The sequence below is a fragment of the Solanum pennellii genome, chromosome 9 (assembly GCF_001406875.1).
Source record: "Solanum pennellii chromosome 9, SPENNV200".
Lineage (NCBI taxonomy): Eukaryota > Viridiplantae > Streptophyta > Magnoliopsida > Solanales > Solanaceae > Solanum > Solanum pennellii.
This window is the reverse complement of record NC_028645.1, coordinates 59,478,905-59,503,556: the sequence shown is the minus strand read 5'-3', so window position 1 is coordinate 59,503,556 and position 24,652 is coordinate 59,478,905.

Sequence of the window (24,652 nt, the reverse complement as noted above, 5' to 3'; positions counted from 1 at the left end):
AAATTGGTTTAGTATCAGGTTCCTAGTCGATACCAAAGTGAATCTCTCGTGGGGGAGGAACTCTAGACAGATCATCAGGAAACACATCTGGGTACTCATTCACTACAAGCACTGAGTCTATAGAAGGAACGTCATGATCTAAATCATTATCACTCAAAAGATGACACAATAACCCCTTGGACATCATTTTATTGGCCTTAAGTTTTGAAATTAAGGGATTAGGACGACTCGAGTTGTACCCCTCCAGAAGTTCTTCTTCATTAGGGAAACAAAATATCAAAACCCTATTACGGCAATCAATACAAGCATAAAAACTATGAAGCCAGTCCATGCCAAGAATAACATCAAAATCATGCATTGGTAACTCAACCAAGTCTGCACACATAGTCTTACCACATACAACTATTGGTCAATCCTTGTATACTCTATTAGTTCTTACATTTTCTCCTAAAGGTGTATTGACCACTATAGGATCATGCAGAACTTCAGGCAATATCTCAAAAGTGAGAGCAAGTAAAGGAGTTACAAAGGAAAGCATAGACCCTGGATCGAGTAAAATATAAACAGAAGTTGAGAATACTTGCAGCATACCTGTGACCACATCATTGGACTTCTCATACTCCTCCCTTCCCTTCAGGGCGTAGAACCTGTTCCTCTTTGGAGGCTCGGTTGCTGCTGCACCCTGTGGATTAGGCCTAGGCTGAGCATTACCTACAGCCTGACCCCTATTCTGTGGGCAATCCTTAACCATGTGCCCGCTCTTACCGCAACCAAAACAGGCATTAGTGCCCTGTCTTCAGTCTCCACTGTGAGCACGACCACACTTAGCATACTTCTTTACGGGACGTTGCATATCACCTCCATTTCCCTTGGGCTCGGGTCTACCTCCTCTAGGTGCTGTACTCCTCTGAAAGTTAGAGTTCCCTAAACTCTGTTACCCTTTTTGAATCTGGGTTGCTCATGGACGCCAAAATTGTTTCTGTTGCCTCTATGGCTAGGACCCGCCTTATCATGAGGCTTAGGCCTCCTAGCATCACGGACGCCCCTCTTCTTCCGGTTGTCCTCCACCTGCTGGACATGCACCATCAACCTAGAGAGGTCCATGTTATCTTGGACCATCGCAACCCAACACTCCTCCTCCAGGTTTCCGGTGATTCCTGTGAGGAACCTACTCATCTCATCCCTGCTGTTCAATATAAGGGAAGTAGCATACCTGGATAGTTTAACAAACTTCAAGGAATACTCCTTGACTGTCATTGAACCGTGCTTAAGGTTGATAAACTCCTCAACCTTGTCCTCCCTCATCTCCCTAGGGAAGATCTCTCCATGAAGGTTGTCTTAAATAGCTCCTAAGTGATCGGAAATCCGCCTAAAGCACGACTATCCTGCCACATCTTGCACCAAGACTATGCAACATCCTTGAGCTGATAGGAAGCCAGCTCAGCCTTCTCAGTATCTATGGACCCATGGCCACCAAGATCTTATGTACCTCATTCATAAACTCCTGGGGATCCTTTGAAGGCTTGGACTCTGTGAAAATCAGAGGATTCATCCTCGTAAAATCTCGTAGTCAATCTCCCACACTACGTACAGTTGGGTTCTCCCACTGAACATCGTGTCTGTTGGCCTGGGCCATCATAGCCTGGCCTGCATAGTGATAGCTTGATCCATCTAAGCCAGAGCGGTCCGCACCTCTGTATCAATCAACCCAACTGGGTTAACTGGCAAGGCCATCCTTCATCTGGAACCTGGGGTGGAACTTGGTTACCCCCAGCAGCTGCTCCTCCTCTCCTCTGACAGGCGTTCCTTCTAGTGTTCATTTTCTGTAAACAATACGAATTGATGTTAGACACACTCATAACACCAAGAAATGAGACATTTGAAAAGGCACGATAAGATAAAAAAAAAGGAATATTTCCTACGCATCATGCAGTCTCTAATTCAGGATAGTGATGCACTTCACTACAATGACTTAGAAACTACTCAATGAGGTTGATGAGGTTGATGTGCACTTACAATCCTCGAAATTTAACCTAGGGCTCTGATACCAACTTTGTTACGACCGAAATCTAGACATCAGACGAGACCGGCGTCGTTGACTTCTCAGAGGTCGCATACAAGCCTACATACGTCAGTGTTACTTCATCCAGGTTAATTTTAGCGGAAAATTTAAAATTTTTGTTACTTAACATTCATTTAAGTCATTCTACTTAAACTCATAAATGTTCACATTCAACCATGTAATATTAAGATCATCAAATGAAAGAAATAGTTCATAATTGCATTAAACATATCTTTGCCAAAATGGCACCAATACAAAGTCTTAAATGAAGTGGAAATGAAACAGTAGTGGAACATGCTCCACTTTCTAAAGCCTATATCTAAGCTAGAAAATAACAGTACACATCCTCGAAAGCATGAGAACCTACCAAATAAGAATGAAAGCTCCACGTCGGGATAGCTGCAACGTCATACGGTAAGCTTTAACGTCCAACTGTGCCTGCACCTAAAAGCAGATATTATATTGGATTAGTACACTTGTACTAAGTATTGGTATATGAAAGCACACACCAAGGACATGCATGAGTAAGAATATCTCTTTACGAACAACATGGTTTATGGAAAGTCAAGTCAGTAGACTTGCAAAATTTGTTAGGAAAGTTAGTGGACTTGCCATATTTGGAATAGGAAAGTCAGTGGACTTGGCATATTTGATTTAGGAAAGTCATGCCATGAGAGTAACATGCATCATCATACGTATCATATTACACACAACACATAACATATTACATATAGCACATAACATATTTCATATAATTCGATCATATGCCATGAGACCTTTGAATCATGGACTTGGCATTAAGGCTTCCCAAAATGAGGGCTCAACATATGGGACCTCAAGTAGGGAGCCTTGTTTCGCAAACACAGAGTCTTCTTAATTCATTCATATGTACTCCATTTAATTCATTCATATACTAGTGCAACCACTAGTCATACCTAGGATATAGTTTTAAGACTCTCATCAGGGTTTGCTGTGCAATGATCAAGAATAACCTAGTGTCAATACTTGAGTCTCTTTTGAGATTTCTCTCATCTTTCACATTAGCCTCTTATCATATTGTCACCACATTCATTAACTTTAGCCCATTTACTTTTCATAATTACTCACCCCTTTTCGTAAATGTTCATTTCATCATATGCCAATGCACTTGGCCATTTAGTGTGTTTCACACTCTTACTTAACCCTTCTAGGGTTACATACTTTCATTACATACATCTTAGGTTCACTTACTTGTAAACGTATGCTAGACTTATGGGTCTATACATACAATCTATGAGGCTTCATTCATAGTTCGTTTAAGTGATTCGTATCTTCATAAGATTTTGTGATACAAGACTTATGCATCTTGTATGTATGCCAAGATCATCGATTTTGATCTATGTAGGAAGTATTATTTTGAACATTTATTCACGTATGACTTATGTATCAATACAGAAATTGGGCAAGGGAGCCCGATTTCGAATCCCTTGGACAACACTTATACTTTTATTTATTTTAGTTTGATCCATTCGACTTGGGGACCCAAGATCGAGCCCAACCGCCTTCTCTTTATTTTCCCTTAATTTCTTATTTCCGTTCTTTTGGGACCAAGAGGATATGGGATCGAACCACGATAACCTCATTTTCTTTTATTTTGTTTTTCCTTAAACCATTCTCGTTTGACCGAGAGGGTGTGGGATCGAACCCCCACAACCCTACTTCATTTTTCTGCTTAATTTCCTTTATTCAGTCGAGATGTCGTGGGTTCGATTCACACATGCCTAAACTTTTAATTCTTCCTTATGTATGACCGAGAGGTTTTTATTTCGAACCCCACACCTCTTATTTTTATTTTCCATTATCTTTTTTCATGTTTTGGTCAAGACACACGGGTTCGAATCCCATATTCCAGATTCTTTTTCTTTCACTTTATTTCTAAGATTTTTAACATGTTGATGTCACGGGTTGGATTCTCAGTGACCTCACTTATTTTTAATTAATTTTACATATCATGATACACCACTTAGCTTGGCCGAAATTCATCAACAAGATGCTAGAAATCATGTACATTTTTCAGCTCATTTTCATCAACGTTTACATGTTAGTTTTTAGGGTAACTCATGAATCATTTAGTACATATTTAGGTGCATTTTCATGGATTTAGTTAGCTAATAATTTCCATTCAAATTAGACACATTATACTTCATATGAACATCACGATTTAAACAAGTTTGTGCACGTAAGAATACAACCATAACATGTCATTTTCGAAATTCAAACCAAGAGTATATGTCATGTTTACACATTGCACACACATATACACATAGTTTTAGATAACATGCTTAATGTTCACATAACTCCGAACATACATACATGAAAATAATCATCACCAAAACACATTACATCCCTAATTTCTACCAGAAAACATACCCAACCTACAAATCGATGGAGCTAGTGATAAGGGACATGCAACGGGGAACAACCCTAGTTTTCGAAATAGATTCATCTGAGTCCTAAGGGTCTCTTGGGAAAGGGACCAAGAGTAAGATACTTTATATTGACATTCAAACCTTGAACTTGCCACCCAAAGAACCTTTCCAAAATTACGTCCAAGTCCGAAAGCTTTAACACCAACTCGATGGAAAACCCCCTCCCTTTTTCCTAACGTTTTTGGTATGTTTTATATATGTTTTTAACGTGAAAGTTGGTTTCTAATTAGTTCTTGTGATTAGTTAGAGAGAACGTGATAAATAAAATAGAGATATTGACGTGAGAGAGAGAGTTGAAATGTGGAATGTAGTTTAGGATTAGGTGAAGTAGATTAGGCTTAGTCAACTAGGAATCTTTCAAACCTTTAAAAATATGATTTTCCTTTTTCTTAATCAGCTAATAAATATTAATTAATTAAATTAATTTATCAATTTATATAAAACAATTTAAATCATTGCTCCCACCTATGTTCGTACCCGGGTAGAGCAAGATTTTTCCAAAAGGCAATTTCGGCCCTCTCTCCCCAAAAATCCCCTCCACCTTATTAATTAAATAATTAATTATATATTTAGGGTAATTACGATACTACCCTTAGCCTGGAAAAAGACCATTTACTCCTAGACCTTCCAAACTTAAGATTTCCCTTTTTTAAGTCCGATAAAGACTCATCCTAGTGAATATTCATTTTCAAGAGCCCTACCTGGCTGGACTAAACCTTTCCTAGCTCAAATAACTCCCCAAGTTAGTTGACTTGGATGGAGAAAGGGTTCAGAGGTCTGAAACTACGCGCATCAATTCTGTGTGAATCCGGAATCGTAGGCATTCTAGACACATTAAGCATTACTTAGCATATCCAGTTTTAGGGTTTTTACAATCAACTCTCCATCTCAACTCAAAGGGAGATAAATAGTACTGAACACTCGACTATTGAGGAATCATCTGTATGTCCTATAGTCGAATCTATCTCAAATGAATGGAGAAGTGAACTATATTATCCAAGGAAATTTATCATTAGAAATCCAAGTGAAGGAATGGAAACTTGAACATCAAGAAGAAATGAGGTACAAGTTTCACTCATCTCTCAGTTAGAACCAAAGAAATTAAAGGAGGCTCTCTCAGATGAACATTGGATCAAGGGAATGAAAGAGGAATTGGATCAGTTTGAAAAAAATCAGGTATTGATATACCGTGGTTTCACGGTATTATTAATACTTTTTCCTTAAGTTTAGTGTGTCCAAAAGCCTTTTTGTGCTAATTTTTAAGTAAGTTTCTCTTTATTTGCAGGAAATCTGTCTAAAAGAGGAATCCGGAGATTTTTGAGCGAGAAATACAAGAAAAGTACCACCTACGGAGCTTGTGACGGTTTGTCGTGCCCGTGACGGTCCGTAGGTGGCATCGTAGTGCAGCTGCTGAAGGAAGATGGGGAAGTCTGACCAAGTGTGGGGTTACGGAGTGCGTGACAGACCGTCGTATCCATGACGGTCCGTCCTGCTGGTTAGTCATGAAGTTTAGAGAAGTAGTCCCAGTACCCAAATTCCAAGAGTTTAAGTGTTTTGGAACGGAGACCCTCGACGGACCGTTGTGCCTGTGGTGATCCGTCATATCTGCCGTCGAGGATAATGAAGAGAGCAGCAGAAGAAATTGAACAAGTATGGGGCGATGGAGTCCATGACAGTCCGTCGTGACCACGACGATCCGTCGCGAGGTCCGTCGACCCTGCCGCGTTTTGACAGATTTCAAGCTTATAGAGTCCATACGTAATTAGGTTTTTATTTTTTTATAAATAGTTTAAAAAACCTCGTTTTGGAGGTTAGACTCTGGATTATTTTGTTAGACCCTTGATAATTGTTAGACTCTTTATTATTTTTTAGACATTTTGTGAGATTCTTGATTATTTTGAGATTTTTGTAATTGATTGTTGGTGATTTTTGTTGATTAATTAAGCGAACTTTCGGATTTTACTCTTTCTCATTGAAGTAAGTACATGAATTCTTATACCATATATTTGAATATTGTGATTATGACTATGGGTAACTAAACTCCATAACTAGGGTTGTGGGAACCATAGGCAAATAATGAGGTAAAACCTAACTAAAATAACAATTCTAGAATAGTGTCTTGCATGTATTAATAATTCTTTCGCTTAGAAGTCTTTTTAACGGATGGCCAACGTTAGAACTCGCCTTAATGCTACTTGCCGGACCAAGGAGGTAGATAATAGGAAAAGAATTATCAACATAGATTTAGTGTATACTATCTAATAGGCTAGTATTGATTGGTACGAGGTAATAACTTAGTCAAATATCGAATACGATACTTAATATGAGGTAAAGATAAGGGTTAGTATAGCAACATACGTAGCCGGACCAAGGTGCAGAGTGAAATTTTCTAGATGCCGGACCAAGAATTAAGAAATGAATAACTTATCACTTTGCATGCAAGATACTAGGAAAGAATTGTTATAGTTAGAATTATCAAGTTATGAACCTGTGGGGAACATGTAAACCCTAGTTACTTTGATTAATTGATTAAACTCCAACATTCAAAGCTGTTAGTTGTCTCCTTTAATTTCGCTAGTTATTTTCATTTATTTAGAAATAGAAAACCCCCCTTTTATCATTTTTGCTTTCCAAGGAAGTAATTGACTGAACAATAGTAATAATAGATTGAAGTTAAGTCTAAACTATTTTCCTCGTGGGAACGATCTCAACCTCATTAGTTGGGTTATTTACTTGACACGACCGCTTTACTTCTTATTTGAGATGTAAGTTTGAGCGTATCAGGTATACTCTCTAGTTCCTAAACCTGATGAAAAATCTATTATTGGAATAAAATGGGTATGCATAAATAAGCTAAATGGATTTGCAGAAGTAATCTGAAACAAATCTCGCTTGGTGGCTGAAGGTTATTCTCAACAGGAGGGAGTTGACTACGATGAAACTTTTGCTCCTGTTACAAGGTTAGAATCTATTCGTTTAGTTCTAGCTTTTGATGTTCAGAAAGATTTTAAACTTTTTCAAATGGATGTGAAAAGTTCTTTCCTAAATGTTTTAATTGAAGAATAAGTTTTTTGTAAAATGATGCTTATCGTTACATACGACACTAACCTACGGTATGAGTCTCTACGATCATCTATAGTTTTGTAACCTAAAAAAGGTTGGGGTCGTGTCCCAATAGAGAAGTTTGGAGAAGATGTAGTCAATTAGAATTTCATACTAATTAGCCATAGCTAAAGATAATAACAAATAGAAACATGTTAAAGAAAAGGGGTGACACCAAAGTGTCAAATATCTAAAGGACGTTTTGTCACAAGTATAGTAAAAACAACAGAAGTAACAAGAAAATCACGTATGGGGAGAAGTTCTTGGGGTGTGACCACAACAAAAGAAATACGTTTGTCCTCAAATGTAAGTAATAAAACCCATAAAGTAAAATCAAATCAAGTTACAGAGAGGTGAAGATTGATCATATCTATGCAATCTCTTTATATTTAGGGGTATCAATACTCTAATCAGCGGCTTGTGCATTGGCATCAGTGCCTGCAATAGCCTCAGCAAGAGAAGTTGTACCATATCAAGTGGGGCCTACTGAGGTGTCTCAGTAGGCGATTCATTGGTTGCCGAATGCACCACTTACAAAAATGTTCTGCTCCTCTAGGCGATCTTTCGTCTCACTCTCCTATGCTGAAACTAACTTCTCATTAGTCTGTGCATCTGAATCTCCCATATGTACATTCCCAAAGGTATCTATAGGAATCCCCATGGCGGTAGGGGCACCTCTATCATCATCCATTCTCATCATATCATTGAATCGGCAAACATCTAGTAATCAACATCTTGGCGCAAACATGCAATGTGGCTTTCATTGCTTTTATGGCTGTCATAACTTCTACCTCAAATGGTGTCCCCTATATGCTCTCGCAATATCTAACCCTTAAGGTTGAGGCATCGACAGATGCATGTAGTGGGGATACTTTATCACCTACAGCACTCTCTATCATACATGGGACTGGTCTCTCTAGCATTGTATCCCTTGCCTAAGCTCATTGTCATAAACTCTCCATATTTAGGACAATGGCATGAGTGATCCTGATCAACTGGCTAGAAGAGGATGAACCTGTATCTTGTGAAGAAGAAGGAAGAGGAGTTGACGTAAATGACGGTCCATGGATCACAGTGTTTATGGATACCTCTTCATGTAGCAGCACAATATTGATCTCTGGAGAGGCATCTACTAGAGTTGCTCTCCTCCTATCACCTTGATCGCGTATGTATTCAGACTAAAAAAGCCTAATGTTAGTTGCGGATAAGGGGGTTGACCTTGATATCCCTAGCCCGATTCTAGGACACTCTAGCTCGACGATAAATCTCTATGATAATGATAGAAAATGGCAGGGAAGTACATGTTTGTTTGGCCCTCATGCCATTTCGTGTATAATCAGCAACCCAAGATCGACAGTTCTCATGTGCATGATACAACAATGGAAGGCTGCGTTGGGAAGGCGCATAATAGACTCATTCTAGGAAGGCATGATGGTGCTGCTGATGTAGTAGAACAAGAATCTAGTGGCAATATTCAAGTCCTTCTTCTTGATACGCGGTCCAATCACAATCCGTCTATCAGTGTTATCATTAACCACAGGACCAAGCCACCCATTCAAATCATCTAGAGATATGTCACTGGGCAGTTCCTCATAAAGGAAAACATAATGTAGTGGATTTCCCAATATAGCACTTATATGCTCTCTGTAGCACTCTACCTCCGTGCCTCGGACTGTAATAGACCTTACTAGTCTGAACTAACTTGCCTGCTTCTTATTCTTGGGCACCAGTTCTCCGTAATCCATGTAAACCTCCGTGACCTAAAAAGGAATTAATGGGTCTCGGGCCTTGTAAATTGCTCAAACTCATGAAAGCTTAGAGTCTGCATGACGTAAGTGTACTTTCCTTCTAGAAATTCGATAAAACCTTTTCCCCAATGATGGTTCGCTCACGTTACTCTTCAATCTATTAAGTGGTCACGGTGGATGAGATGGAGCAAGTATGGAGCTAGTGGAAGTGTCTGTAATGGTTCTAGAGCTAGCTTAGGAGAAGTTGTAGTTGATGTGTCCCTAGTTGAAGTTGTGACATCTGATGGAATCCTGGTATCTGGTGGTTGGGGCATGTTTCTAAACCTACTCTGTTGGTGAACTAACGGTTGGTCAGCTTCAGGTTTTCTCAACTCAGTATTGTTCTCAACAATTACTCCTTTTCATGCTATATGTTTCTTCCTTTTTCCTTTTTCTTAGGGGAGTTCACCCCCTCATCTGTTGGGAGGGTTTGATCCTCCTTCATTCATGTGAATGTTGTGTGTTGACTTTTGTTGGGGTTGCATTTTCACGTTGGTTCGTGCCATATCTATAAAAATCCGTGGTTAGTAAGAAGAGCAGTCAAATTCAAACACAGAAAAATGTTGAAGAATGATCACCGTTTCACTCGGCACAATGGAAAAACTCTTTGGCGAGCTAGATCGAGCTCGCCGAATAGGCATATTACAACCTAGGAAAATTGGCGATGGAAAAATCTATTCGATCAGTTGCCGACTAATTTCGGTAATGACAAAGTTTTACACCAAAAGATTTACCAGGACGGAAAATGAGGCATGCATATGGTCATCTAAAGTCCTATCGGTGAATCGCCGACTACTTTCAACGATAAAGAATGTACCCCTTGAAAGTTACAGAACTTTTAGCACTAAGGAAAAGAGTTAAGAGCGGTCTAAAATCAGTAGGCGAACTATCGAATCATCTGGTAAGGTCAAATCAACTTGCCGAATGACACACCGTGTCAATTTTTAAATCAAACTTTCAAAATTGTCCTTACGATCTACAAAAAAAATCAAAGCATGCAAACACGAAATTCATACAAGACTCATATTTCACATCACATCGGAGTACTAAGACTTCTGCTGATTTTAACAAATTTGGCCATTTAACTATGATTATCATTAAGAAAGTTGTCACCCATCCCCTCGTTGGATAATTTTCATTATTTATCACAAAAAGTGGGTTAATTAGATTTCATCAAACAACAATACAATAATTAAGCAACACCCATAGTGATTTAAATCAATACAAAGAATAAAAACAAATACGTTCAAATATTTAATCATTTTGACAAAATTTTTGAATTACAAATAGCATAAGGAAAATTTATTTCTATCAGAGAGGCACAACACACGTTATCCTAATACTAACTTGCAAAATAGTTCAAAACTATCGAAAATACATTCAGGGTTTTAGAGGCTAACCTTTGATCTAGATAAATTTATTTTTGTAATGCTAGGCAGCAAAGAAATTCAATCCCGCGCAGTTAATTATCAACTACAATACTAATTTTTTGCAAGAGGCTAGAAAATAATACCTTTGGTATGATTTTGAGGAGTTTGAAACGAGGGAACGTTAAAGATTCCAAAGGTTTACCTTTGGCCTTTATATAAGTATTCAGTTTTTGTCCATTCGGCCACGTTGGTCTCACTCGCCAACCCATTTGGCAATATGCCAACTGGTCTTTTATCTTGACTTTTCTATAAAATTATCCATATTTTGATGATTAAATCGGCGGTCTGCATCGAGATCATCTAACAGGTTGGTGATGCATCTAGCTTCTTTACGATTTTGTTGAGTTTTACAGGATTTGCAATATTCTTCCATTTAGCAAAATGATGGAATTCAGCTGGGCTTTCCGACCTGTTTTGTGTGTCACGGAATGGATCTTCTGCTACCAACCTGAGATTTTCCACACTTTTCTCATTTTTTCCTGCAACATTAAAAGTAAAATACTATATTACGACCTTGGGTTGCCTCCCAGAAGCACCTTATTTGACATCGTGGCTCGACGTAGGTCCTTCCTCACTTCATTTTGTTGGACCTATACTTAGTGTCACTAGGTAACCTATTATGTCGTTTGGATGGAGCTGAGGTATTGAAAATGTCAGGAGCTGTCTGATGTCCTGGATTGATCAAGAATGAGATCCAATCATTTGATTCAACAATTCAATATTCTCCCTCATTTCATCCAACACTTGATCTTGATCGGTGATTTTTCGCAGAATGATTTAAACTGTATCCTCAATGCGACTTTTCTCATCTTTTCTATACATTTTCCGCTCATGAGGAGGCACATAACTCCCTTGGCGTTTGCATTGCTTTTCCACCTTGTTAAGTTGAGATACCGGCATAGTTAGCTTCAAGTCACCATCAACTTCTCAATCTACCTCAACTAACATTCCACCCACTCTTTTAGCCATGGATAGAGGACCTGCATACACAAACAACTGAAAGGAAAAACAAAACAAAAGGAGAAAGAAAAACAAAACTAGAAGTAGAATTAGTAAACTACACTGAAAACAATAAAAACTCTACTGAACTACATCATCACATGACATCACTCCCCGATAGTGGATACATTTTGCTTCTTATCGTCACCAATGGCACTAACCTATGGTATGAGTATCAAGGATCATAGATAGTTTAATACCCCAACCAAGGTTTGAGGTTGTGTCCAAAGGGAGCGATTTATATAAGATGTAGTCAATTAGAATATCGTTCTAATAAGTCGTATTTAGAGGGTTTAACGAATAGAAATATTGTAAATCAAAGGGGTGAGACCAAAGTGTCAAATATCGAAGGGAGGTTTTGTCACAAGTATAGTAAAAACAAAAAAATTAACAAGAAAATAAAGTATGAGGAGAACTTCTTGGGCTGTGACCGCAATACATGTTGAGATAGGTAGTTGAGTACATGCTTTCGATAGAAAATTTGCAAGATAATGGTGACTAGGCTAGGTTTAAGATGGAAATAAGTTCCCTCTAGGCTAACTTACCCCATTTCAAATGTATTCCTCTCGGACACTCATTTTTCTAATGAAGACCAGCCTACGCCTTACCCCACATACTCTCTCAAGCTAAATTTTAGGATATAGGATTAGGACTCACACTCTTGGGGTGAACCACATTTCAACCCACTTCTTAGCCCATCAGTCTAGTGCTCTTGGTTTTGCGACTTTACTCTCCGGCAAACCAAAAACACATGGGTGAGTTTTTCTTTGCAGCTACAAACCCATTAAGTTAAAGCACTACCACCAGGTGAAATCACCATTAAAAACATCCAACCGATAAACAAGCAAGATCCAACAATAATATCACCTCATATTTGCTAAATCACACCCCAAGAATGGGGTGTCTAGCCACACATTATGCAATAACAAATTACACCTAAAATGATAATGAAGTCAGATGGGTATAAGAAATTAAACCTTAATATGAGCAAATGAAGAAGAATAGAGAAGACCCACTTCCAATTTGGGGAAGATGCAACCCTTCCTTCTACAAGTCTCCCACAAAACGCTCTCCAATTATGAGAGAAAATACAAAAATAAAGCTATAGAAAGTTAAAAATTAATAATAATCTTCAGACTCTTTAGAAATAACACCTATAACTAGTATTTATAGGTTTCAGGTTAAATGTTGTGGATAACTATTCGGCGAGATTAGTCATGATGTCTGAATGACTGGGTGATTCACCTTTCTTCCGGTTGATCGCCTTTTGTGCTTTGCCTTCAACAAGTTTGTGACTTGGATCATTAGGAGATATATCACCGCTTTGCAGAACTAATTGGTGACACACAGACTACTCCTTTCATAACATTTTGATCCACTTCCTTCAAGGCTTCACTTACTGGAACTAAGGACAGAGTGCTTCTCTTCAGCGATCGCTAAGTGTGAATGGCCAGGCTCAGGATTAAGCATTTACGTTCTTTTTAGCCTTCTATTACTTTTTGCACATAAGTGTCCATGCTGCCAGTAAAACTTCAAATACCTGAAAGTTAAGAGTTTTCATCAGAAATTGAGACAATATAATCATTTTATGAAACTATTTCAAATCGAAATAAAGCCCTAAATGAGTCTAATTGGTGGACTCATTATAAAACAACCCTCTTCTTTTGAAAATCCCAATTTTCTTTATCATGTTTTCAAACTTTCTAAAGCTTTGTATGTTGTCAAGCAAACACCTCATTCTTGGTCTGATCGTTTTAGAATATTCCTTATAAATCATTCTTTTACTTGTGGAAAAATTGATACAACTCATTTTATTAAACGATCCTCCTATGAGAACCTTATTGAACAAGTTTATGTTGATGATATTATCTTTAGAAGTCCTAATATCTCTTTTTGTGAAGAATTTTCTATCCTTATGCAAAGTGAATTTGAAATGAGTATGATGGGAGAATTAACTCCTTTTCTCATACTACAAATCTAGCAATCTCAGAATGGTACGTTCCTTTGTCAGACCAAGTATTGAGAAAAGCTCATTCAAAAGTTTGGCATGCAAAACTAAAAGTCGTTAGGTACTCCAATGAGTTCCACATGACATCTTGACCAAGACAACGAAGGTAAGATGGTAGACGAAACTAAGTATATAGGTATCTTTGGAGTTTTTCTGTATCTCACTTCCGGTCGATAGGATATTATCTTTAGTGTGTGCATATTTTGTTGGTTTCAATAAGCCCCTAAAGAATCTCTTTTAGCGGTAGTAAAAGTTATTTATTTGTTATTTAGTTGGAACAACATCCATTAATTTATTCTATCCAAAGAAAAAAAATTCTTGAAGGATTTTCTGATGTTTAATATGCAGGTGATAAAGACAACAGAAAAGTACTAGTGGTACATGTGAAATTATGTGGAAATCATTAATATCCCAGAATAAGCAAAAACCAGGGCTTTGTATCTCTTTGACTACTGAGGCTGATTATATTGCGATTGGTCAATGTTGTGCTCAAATATTGTTGATGGTTCATCAATTAAGTAATTACGATTTGTCTTTCAAACCAGTCAAAATTATGTGTGATAATTCTAGTGTCATTTGTCTGTCGAAAAAAATTGTGCATCATTCTCGATCTAAGCATATTGACATCAAACATCATTTTATTCGAGATCATGATTTAAACGGTGATACTGAAATTTCATTTATTAACACTGATTTTCAATTAGCTGATATTTTTACAAAACTTCTTTAAGAGGAACGATTTCGTTCCCTTCGAAAAGCTTTATATATCATTGAGAATCCTTTACTCTCTAAACATTATTGTGTGCATTAAATGTTTACTATTTTCCGTATATTTTCTTCCACCTCGTATATTGTGTTTTCCTTCTAAACTTTTATTTCCTTCTGTATTAGCCTCTTATTTACGCCGTCTGCATGTACTTTTTTTAATCCATCTATTCCGTTCTCCCTTTAAGTCTTGTCATGTCTCTTCCTCTTCCCCTCTCATTCTTTTTGTATCACTTCTTCTTGACTCTTTTCTTCCTCACATTATTATTCTGTTTCTCTTGATCTACAATGACACAGAATTCTCCAGCTACTCGCAAGATAACTTGTAATAGAGGCAAAGGTAAGGTGACCTTCTCCATTTTCGTCGACTCAGACTCTAATGAACTTTTCCAAGCCCCTATCTCTTCCTCCAAAGGTAAACTCCCTGATGAATCCTTTTATTGTCGATCTTCCATAAAGAATTAAAAATTTGATTTTGATAGTTCCCTTGATTAGTAGGTCGACTTTTGGAACTCATCTCATGAATCTTTTTTCCACTCCTTGAAAGGAAAAGCCTTGTGAATGGAAGGGTTGTTGACCTTGAGCTTGTTTCTTCCGTTGACTTCAATATCAAAAATTTATTTGAGTTTTAGGGTTGAGAAAAATTCCCTCATTTGGCTGTTTTGTGTTAATCTTCGTTTCATTAAGAAAGGCGAAATTAAGTCTTTAGTCTTGGGTAAGCACATTTTTCTTTATTGCAAAAACTTCTATTCTATGTTTCGCATCTCATTCACTGGGATTATGGACCCTAAAAAGGAATATTGGCCCTTTGACTTTGATGTTCCTTAATTGTATTTGACCTTTATCAGCCCATATCTTCCAAGCTAGGACCTAAGGATCTCGCTTTCAAGACACGGGTGATTACTCATATTGTTTCTACCACCCTCTTTCCTAGGGCAGGATCTCATTCTATGCTTATTCAGCGTGCTGTTAAAGTCCATTTATCTTCCTTTATCATCTACGCTATGATGTGTGTCATGTTCCTAGAAGACTTCGTTCTTATTCTAATAAAACAGAGGTACAACTGTCGTGCTTTTCTTAGCATGGGCTTTACTCATTTCGGCTTCTCCTGGGGCCTCAAGACTGATTCGGAAGATGTGGGTGCTACCCCTATAAAATATAAAGACTCCTTCTCCACATATGTGTCGGCTACTATACTCAATACCACCTTGGAAAATCTTGTTGAGATGCACAACAAGTTGGATATTATGGCCATCTCTATTGCTGAAAGTTCTGATCTCATGACCAAGCTTTCTGCTATGAGTGAGCAGGTAGACTCTTTGAATGATCTCCTATTGTCAGCCCATTTCAACATCGACAGTGTGAAAGATGTCATAAAGGAAACAGGTCTTAATGTTGCTCGTATTCGTATCAAGTTGTATTAAATCGTGAAGGAAGACATCAAGATTGCTTTAAAAGTTCAAGATTGATCTAAATCCATCTCTACCTCTCTTTCCTCCGGATCTGATGAGATATCGACGGCTATTTTCCACACCTTTAACTATTCCGTACGTCCTCGTTGATTTTCCCTATGATTCTGTTTTCAACTTCTTTTGTTTTGCGCCTATGGTTTCTCTTAAAACTTCTGATTTTATTTAAGTGTTTGTTAAACTCTTATTCTTTCCTTTTTGCTAATGCCAAAGGGGGATAATTTGTTATCTATTATGCTATCAGTGTTTGTGATGCTTATGGTTAAATTGTGATTTTCTCTATTTGTGTGTCTCTGTTGTGTTAATTTGTTGCATTATCTGCATAGCATAGAAAATCTTTTGCATAGTTTCAGGGGGAGCTAGTTGAAAACCCAGCTTCATTGGTCGACGACCTTTTATCATATTCAAGGGAGATAAAAGCAACGACCAGCTATAAAAGTCGATTATATCAGGGAAGTATAACTACTATGTGTTGTCATTATAAAAAGGGGGAGATTGTTAGAGCAAAATTTCAATGTTGATCAACTTATATTATTGCAGGACAAGCGTATCATCAAAAGAAAAATAATGAACCATGGATCTCTATGATTCAAGTGAATGATTAACCAACCAAGCATCCTGATTGATGAATATCAATCAACGATCCAAATGAAGATTCCCAAAATCACAGATAACAAAAGGAAGATTAATCATGGAAGTTTAATAAATCACAGATCGCATGACAACAATGAAAAATTAACTCAACAACTATTTTCCATCCAACACCCAAGGGAATTGAAGAAATCAAATGGCTACTTCAAAAAACCAATCGAGGAAAGTACAGGAATTGAGACTGTAAGTCAATCTTGTTCCTTATTCTTGGAAAATAAGGATTCCTTACATTCTTTTCAAAAGATTAAAAACTATTGCGTTAAGTATAAATCATATCACATTCCCTGCTCATCTTTCATCAAGTATTGTATTACCTAATTCTGTTATGTAAACAAAAAAAGAGATGAGATAAAATATTGTAGGTTAGAATTTGTATATGTATAAAAGAAAACGAGTGAAACAAACACATGCATGTAGAATGTTTATGCTCATCTATGTACTCACACCAAAAAGTTCAAATTAACTTAATGAGAATACCCATGAAACCCAAGGGGATTGGACGTAAGATCCACAATGGATCCCAATCAGTATAAAAAACATCCTATGTCAAGTTTGCTTTTCTACATTAGATTAATTTCCTTTGTTCAGCAGTCGACTAAAGAGCACTTCAAGTCGACTAATCGTAAGAAAAAAAACCAATTCACCCTCTCTTGCACTTTCAATATGAAATTTAATTCGTTGAAAATATTAAATTATTAAGAAATAGTAAATCAATAAAACAAAAGGGCAATGCTTATATAGTAATAACTATTTTAAAATAAACTTTCTAAAAATCTAAATCATATAATTAACATTGATAAATAAAGTCATTCATTTGTCATGGATATCAAAAAACAAGTCTTAACACTTCTCTAACTCTTGATATGTTTAATAATTTTGGAAAAAGAATTTCAGAACCATATAACTACATCACAAGAGCAATTGTTAACAAAAATAAATGAATTTAGACTACAATAAAAAATAATTTATACAAACTTCAACTAGCGTTATTACAATTCATATAAATTTTTTTTAAATACTTAAATATTATATAAGAGTAAATTAGTAAAACAAAAGGGAAATGTTTATATGTTAATAATTATTTTGAAGCAAACTTCCTAACAATTTAAATCACATAAGCAACATTGATAAATAAAATCATACATTTGTCTTGAGCAACAAAAAAATCATGAGAATTCCCTAACTCTTGAGAATTTTAATAATTTTGACAAAGATATTCAAAAGCATTTTGTATGCATTATTATTTTATTGAATTTAAATCCATAAATTAATTAGGATTGTATTAAATTCCAAAAAAATAGTTGAGATTATGTGCCAATCCAAGTCAAATTAATTAAGCCACTAAAGTCATACCACGTGTCAAGGTTATGTGGCAATCCAAGCCAAATTAAATAAGCCACTAAAATCATGACACATATCAAGGTTATGTGGCAATCCAAGTCAAATTAAATAAGCAATTAAAATCATGTCACATGTCAAGGTTATGAGGCAATCCAAGTCAAATAAAATGAGACACTAGAATAATGACATGTGTATGTGTGACATGTTCTAAACAATAAGATCAAAGTTTTTCTACGGAGCAATGTGATTGGTCTGTAAAAAACACCAGTAGATCCTCCGTACTACTATAAATATGGCTCCTCATTATTCATTGAGTGAGGTTTTTTTTAAGAACAAGAAGCCCTCCAAAAAACAACCTTGGAAATCGTGTAAGTATCAATCCAAAACCAGAGCCACGCACCGTAGGTCAAGCAACGGGTTGCGGCCATGATCCGTAGATTGAGGGCCTAGAAATCAATTCTCTCGTGTAAGTACCAATCCAGTTCGCTTCCATTCGGCGACATTAATGTTGTTTGCCGACCTATTAGGCTTCGCGTCGAATGGTCTATTACTTCACCAAGTATTACAGGACCTCCAACGCGTGTGAATGTCCAAATGGCAGACAATAGTGGGACCACCAACAATTTCCATGATTCACCTAATGGATCCTTTGTTCGCCAACCTTTATGTTTCACCACATTCTTTGATCCATACCACAATATTAACACACTATTAATGCGATAAAACCTTGGGTTCCTCCCAAGAAGAGCCTTAATTAATATCCTGGCTCGATGTTAGCTACCAGTCAAGATTTATTTTAGGGGTTAGACCTAAAAACACTAGACAACCCTCCTTTATTGCTATGGCGAAGATGATTCAATGTGTTGTCAAAGATGTAGTCAATCAATTTGATTGTTCTTGAGTGAGAAAACGTCATCAGATCCAGCACCTCACAGATTTCCTTCATCGCCTATAGCATTTTTTCTTGCTTATGAAGCTTCTGGAGAATGTTCTATAGGATATCCTCTATACATTTATTCTCATTGCTCCTAGATATTTCTCGCTCATGAGGAGGCATATAACTCCCCTAATCTTTGCACTAGTTTTCCACCTTAAATATTTTTGTGGCTAATGCATTCAGTTGAGCTACCAGTGCATTTAACTCGAAGTTACCCTTGACTTCTTGATTTACCTCAACCGACTTGCCACCCTTCCCTTAAACATGCTCAGTGTGCCTGCGTACACAAACAACTTAAAAAAACAATAAAATAATGTTATTAAAGCTATATCTAATTAACAATGAAAAAATATACTTTACTACATTTTCTAATAAAACATCACTTTTCGGCAGCGGCGCCATTTTGATTATTTTCATAATCAATGACACAACTTCAAGTACAAGTGTTTATGATAATAAAATAGTATAGTAACCCAACCAGGGATTTGGTTCGTGTCCCAAGGGAGTTGTCATTATGAGTAGATAATTAGAACTTCATTCTAATTAGTCATAGCTTATGAAATTAACAACTAAAACATAGTAAATTCAATGGGTGACACAAACGTGTCAAATATCAAAGTGGAATTTTCTCACAAGTACTAAAACATTTACGAAACTAACAAGGAAAACTAAGAAATTAGAGGGTAAATTCTCGGGATTAGACCATAATACGGAATAATTTAAATTATTGTCTACATACTCTCAATAGAAAATTTATAGAGTAATAGTGATTATGCTAAGCTTTACATGGAAATAAGTTCTCTCTCGACCAACTTACCCCATTTCAAATAGGTTTCTCTCGGACAACCATTTTCCGCATGAAGACAAGCCTATTCCTTAACCCACTCATTATGTCGAGCTGAGTGGTAGAATATGAGACTAGGTCTCCCTCTCTCGAGATGAACCTCATATCGACCCAATCCTTATGCCATCAATCTAGCATTTTTGTATAACGACTTCTCTCTCAATCAAGCCGAAAAACATAAATAAACTTGTACTTACAACCACGGAATTGCTAAACTCATCTACACATACTAGACAAAATCACTGTTAAATTACAATTAGTCTATGAACAAGAAAGAACCAACAACAATCTTAACACATATTTTCTAAATCACACCCCAAGAATGGGATTTTTAGCCACACATAATGAAATAGAAATTATACCTTCAATCATGTTTTAATAGAATGGGTATGAGAAAGTAAGTCTTAATTTAGGCAAAGCAAGAACAATGAAAAAGACCCACTTCCAAATGAAAAAGATGAAACCCTATGCTTCTTGAAGTTTTCAAAACCCTCTCAAACTTAGAAGAAAAATGTGAAAAAATAATATTCTAGATACAAAATAATAATAATGTTCGACTCTCTACAAATTACAACTTTAAGTAGTATTTATAATGTTTCAAATCTGTGTTGCACTGGATCATTCGACCTCGCTAGTAAAATTCCCCGATAGACTCGGTGAATTGCCCATTTGTGTACTTCACCGCCATCCGGTACAACCTTCAACATCATCAGGCTTTGGTTTATTAGGAGACATGGTACAACTTTACAGAGCTACTCGGTGATGCGTCGACTGCTCTTTTCTTCAATCGATTGGTCCATTTCCTTCAGGGATCCTCACATTGGAACAAAAGGTGAAGTATTCCTCTTTGGCAATCCAGCAAGTTGACTTAGCGATCCCCAAGCTTCCATTCCTTTGTTCTTTTAAGTCTTTTTGTCCCTTTTTGCAACAGAGTGTCCATGTTTTCCTTAAAACATTTAAATAACTAAAAAACTTAAGCGTTTCCATCAGCTATTCAGATAAAATAAGCATTTGAGAATGTTTTTTCCATTTAAATATAGACCTAAATGAATCTAATTTGTGGACTATTCATAAGGCCAACATAGTATATAACCTTAGTAGAATATATATGGGCAGAGTAGCTCAATTTTAGGAAGAGAGTAAACATGTTCACAAGTTTGCTCGTTTGGGAGTTCTTGATATGAGCATCTCAAATGGTGGTGTAACGGTTAAGAATGGGTCTGAATCTATATTGGTAGCGGAGGTTAAGGAAAAACAAGACCATGATCCTATACTACTTCAACTGAAGGGTGAAACTCATCGGTAGAGAGTTGAGGTTTTCTCCCAAGGGGAGATGGTGTGCTTCGCTATCAGGGTCAATTATGTATTTCTATGGAGGTGAGTTGAGATAGAAGATTCTTGAAGAAGCCCATAAATCCATGCATTTTATTCATCTAGGCACCACTAAGATGTACCGTGATCGGTGAAAAGTCTTTTGGTGGAATGTTAGAAAAAAGATATATCTGATTTTTGAGGCTCAGTGTCGTAATTACCAACAAATTAAGGTAGGACAATAGAAAATAGTGGTTATGTCCAAAGAGATAAACATTCTTATTTGGAAGTATGAAGTTATCAAAATGGACTTCATTACAGGTTTACCACGTACTCATAGATAACATGACTCAATTTGAGTGACAGTTGTTAGAGTTACTCAGTCTCTGTGATTTTTAGTTTTTAAGACTACATATACGGTGGAGGACTACACCACACTTTAAATTAATGAGATTGTTATATTTCATGGGATCCTTTGTCAATCATCTCAAATAGAGTTCCATAGTTCACTTCTCATTTTCGAAAGTCATCTTAAAAAGTTCTTGGTACTAATGTTAATCTTAGAACATCATTTCATCCACAGAAGGATGGTCAGGAAGAGCGTACCATTCTGACCTTAGAATACATGTTAAGAACTTGTGTGATTGACTTCAAGGGTATAAGGGATGATCACCTTCCTCTAATATAGTTCCCCACAATAATAGATACCATTCCAGCATTTAGATGGGCCCTTATGAGGCATTATATGGGTGTAGGTGCAAATCTCCAGTTGATTTGTTTGAAGAAGGTGAAAAAGTCATGATAAGACTAGATTCGGTTCATGATCATATGGAAAAATTTTAGCTCATCAAAGATAGACTTAAGACAGATAGAGTCTTTACAAATCCTATGCATATGTAAGGAGAAGGGACTTACAAATCAAAGTTGATGATTGGGGTTTCCTTAAACTGTCACCTAAGAAGGGGTAGTTGAGATTTTGCAAGAAAGAGAATCTATTTCCTAAATATGTAGTCCCTTACAAGATCTTGAAAAGATTATTTAAAGTGGCTTATGAGTTAGGGTCGCCAGCAGAACTAGCACCAGTGCATCTGGTCTTTCACATTTCATTGTTGAAGAACTGTGTGGACGATCCAACATCCATAGTACCTTCAAGAAATGTGGCTGTGAAGGATAGTCTCGCTTATCAAGATGTGCTAGTTCAGATTCTTGATATTCAGGTTTGAAGGTTGAGAAACAAAGAAGTCGTATTAGCTAAGGTGTTGTGGAAGAGTCAAGCCGTAAAGTGAGCTACTTGGAAAGCAGAAGCAACCATGAAGGCCAAGTATGCTCATCTCTTTTCATTCAATTCCGTTCTAGCTTGAGGTAATAGTTCCTCTTAGACTTTCAGTCATTCAGGTGTAACATCAGTCATAGAATAATTTTCCTTTAGTTTATACTTGCATTTCAGCGTATTTGCATCTACTAGGAACTTAGTTAAGTCAGAAATAGATTTCTAGTAAAATGTGGTAGGGTTTGCAGCTCCCTCCCTCCCTACGCAGCTAGTTTAGACCATATTGAGGATGAATGTTTCTAAGGTGGACACATTATAGCACCTAGGAAACTATATTTTCAAATAACAGGAAAACCTCCCGAACCAGTTAACAAGGGCAGGGTTCACGGACCGCGATAGGGTCTAGGGTACGTTGACCTACCCATGGTTTCAGCCTCTTCCAAAAAAAGGTGGACCACAAGACCCTTCACAGGTCGTGGACCACCTCATGGACCGTACTGACACTTGTGGCCTCCAAGAAGAGACAACTTGGACCTGACTTTCAGACCACGGGACCTTTCACGAGCCATAATCCTAACGACGAGCTGCAGGAGTGCTTGTGGAAGCCTCTCTAGAAACATCTTTGGAAATTGCCGAAGTGTCAACCTACGACCATACCTATGGATCATTGGTCCGACCAAGGTCCATGGTCCTTTTCCATTGTTGGAGGCCCATGAAATAAAGACTTTGAATCCAAGACGACGGTAGACATGATGGACCGTCGATCAGTCTATTGGTGGCTCCAGTAAACTCTTAAAAGAGGGATCATTTGGTCTTTTCCATATGCGTTGACCCCTAACTATGTTGTTTAAACCCTCAATTACATGGTTTTGATCAGTTTTAGCCTATTAATCTAATTAGAAGCTAACCTAATCCATCATTTACAAAAATCAAGCAAAGCTTAGAGCAAATTAGAGGGAAAAGTCGAGCATCCATTGTTCAAGAATGCGACAAGTTCTCGTCAATTACAGCCCCAAAATCAAAATATTTCTCCTTGGAATTCGTCACTAGGTATGTGGTATTTCATTAGTGGTTTACTTTCACTAGTGGGTTCCTTTCACCAAATAGGTCCCTAGAATTCAGTCAGATTTTTTGATTCTCTACAACATGTGAGACATAGGATTTCTAGAATATAAGAATTTATGTTGTGATTAAGTTGTTAGACTAATCGAAATAAGATTATCATGTTTTCATAGAATTGTTTCTTAGTTCTTGCATAAACCCAAAAACCTAGATATTTAGTTCTTTTGGTTTGTGAATCACATTAGCTAAGGCAGATAAAGAGTTATACATGCCTTAGTTTTTGAATGTTTCATTATCAGTGTATTAATTTTGCGTTTTCAGTATGTAGGTCATAGTTTTGAGCTATCGAGTATTTCGAGAATTTAGTCATAATATAGCTTATATACATAATCAATTGGGAGTACACTTAATACAGAGTTGGACAAAGTTCAGTCACCCGTATAGTCCGAGCATTACATGTCCCATAGGTTTATAAGTCCTCTATTTAGGCATCAATTTTGTGATCACGCCAGAGGTTATGTTGGGTCCTTTTGATTGACTTTATACATCGGACACCACATTTGTCACTCATGGATTTATGTCGATGATTAGTAGATCCAAAGTCAGATTCTAGTGTATTGACCAGGTTATCAATTACAGTTCAGTATTCAGTTTCAGCATGCTATCAAACTTAGTCATTACATTCAGTTAGTTCATGTTCAATATTTTCAGTATAGTATCATGCTTTTTTCATTTATGTACATTGTTCAACTTTATCCTATCATGTATGCTCAGTACCTTTCAAGAGTTGATGCACACTCTCCGCTACATCTTCTCGTGCTGTGGGTTTAGTCCTCAACATCAAGATAAGGCATATATCGGTTCTCGATCTCTATTTCAATAGCATCTGTGATAAGATTGATATTTCAGTTATCAATAAACTCACAGATTTTTTATAAATATAACTTTGGGTAATCCCCATCATTTCATTTTATGAATGTTTCTAAATTTTGCACACTATGAATATTATGTTGAAAACGTTTAAGTATGCTTATGATATGTTAACAGAGTTTTCTTGGAGTCTTCCCGTGCTCCATCCTAAGGGTAGCTTCGGGGCATGATATATATATATATATATATATATATATATATATATATACCTATACA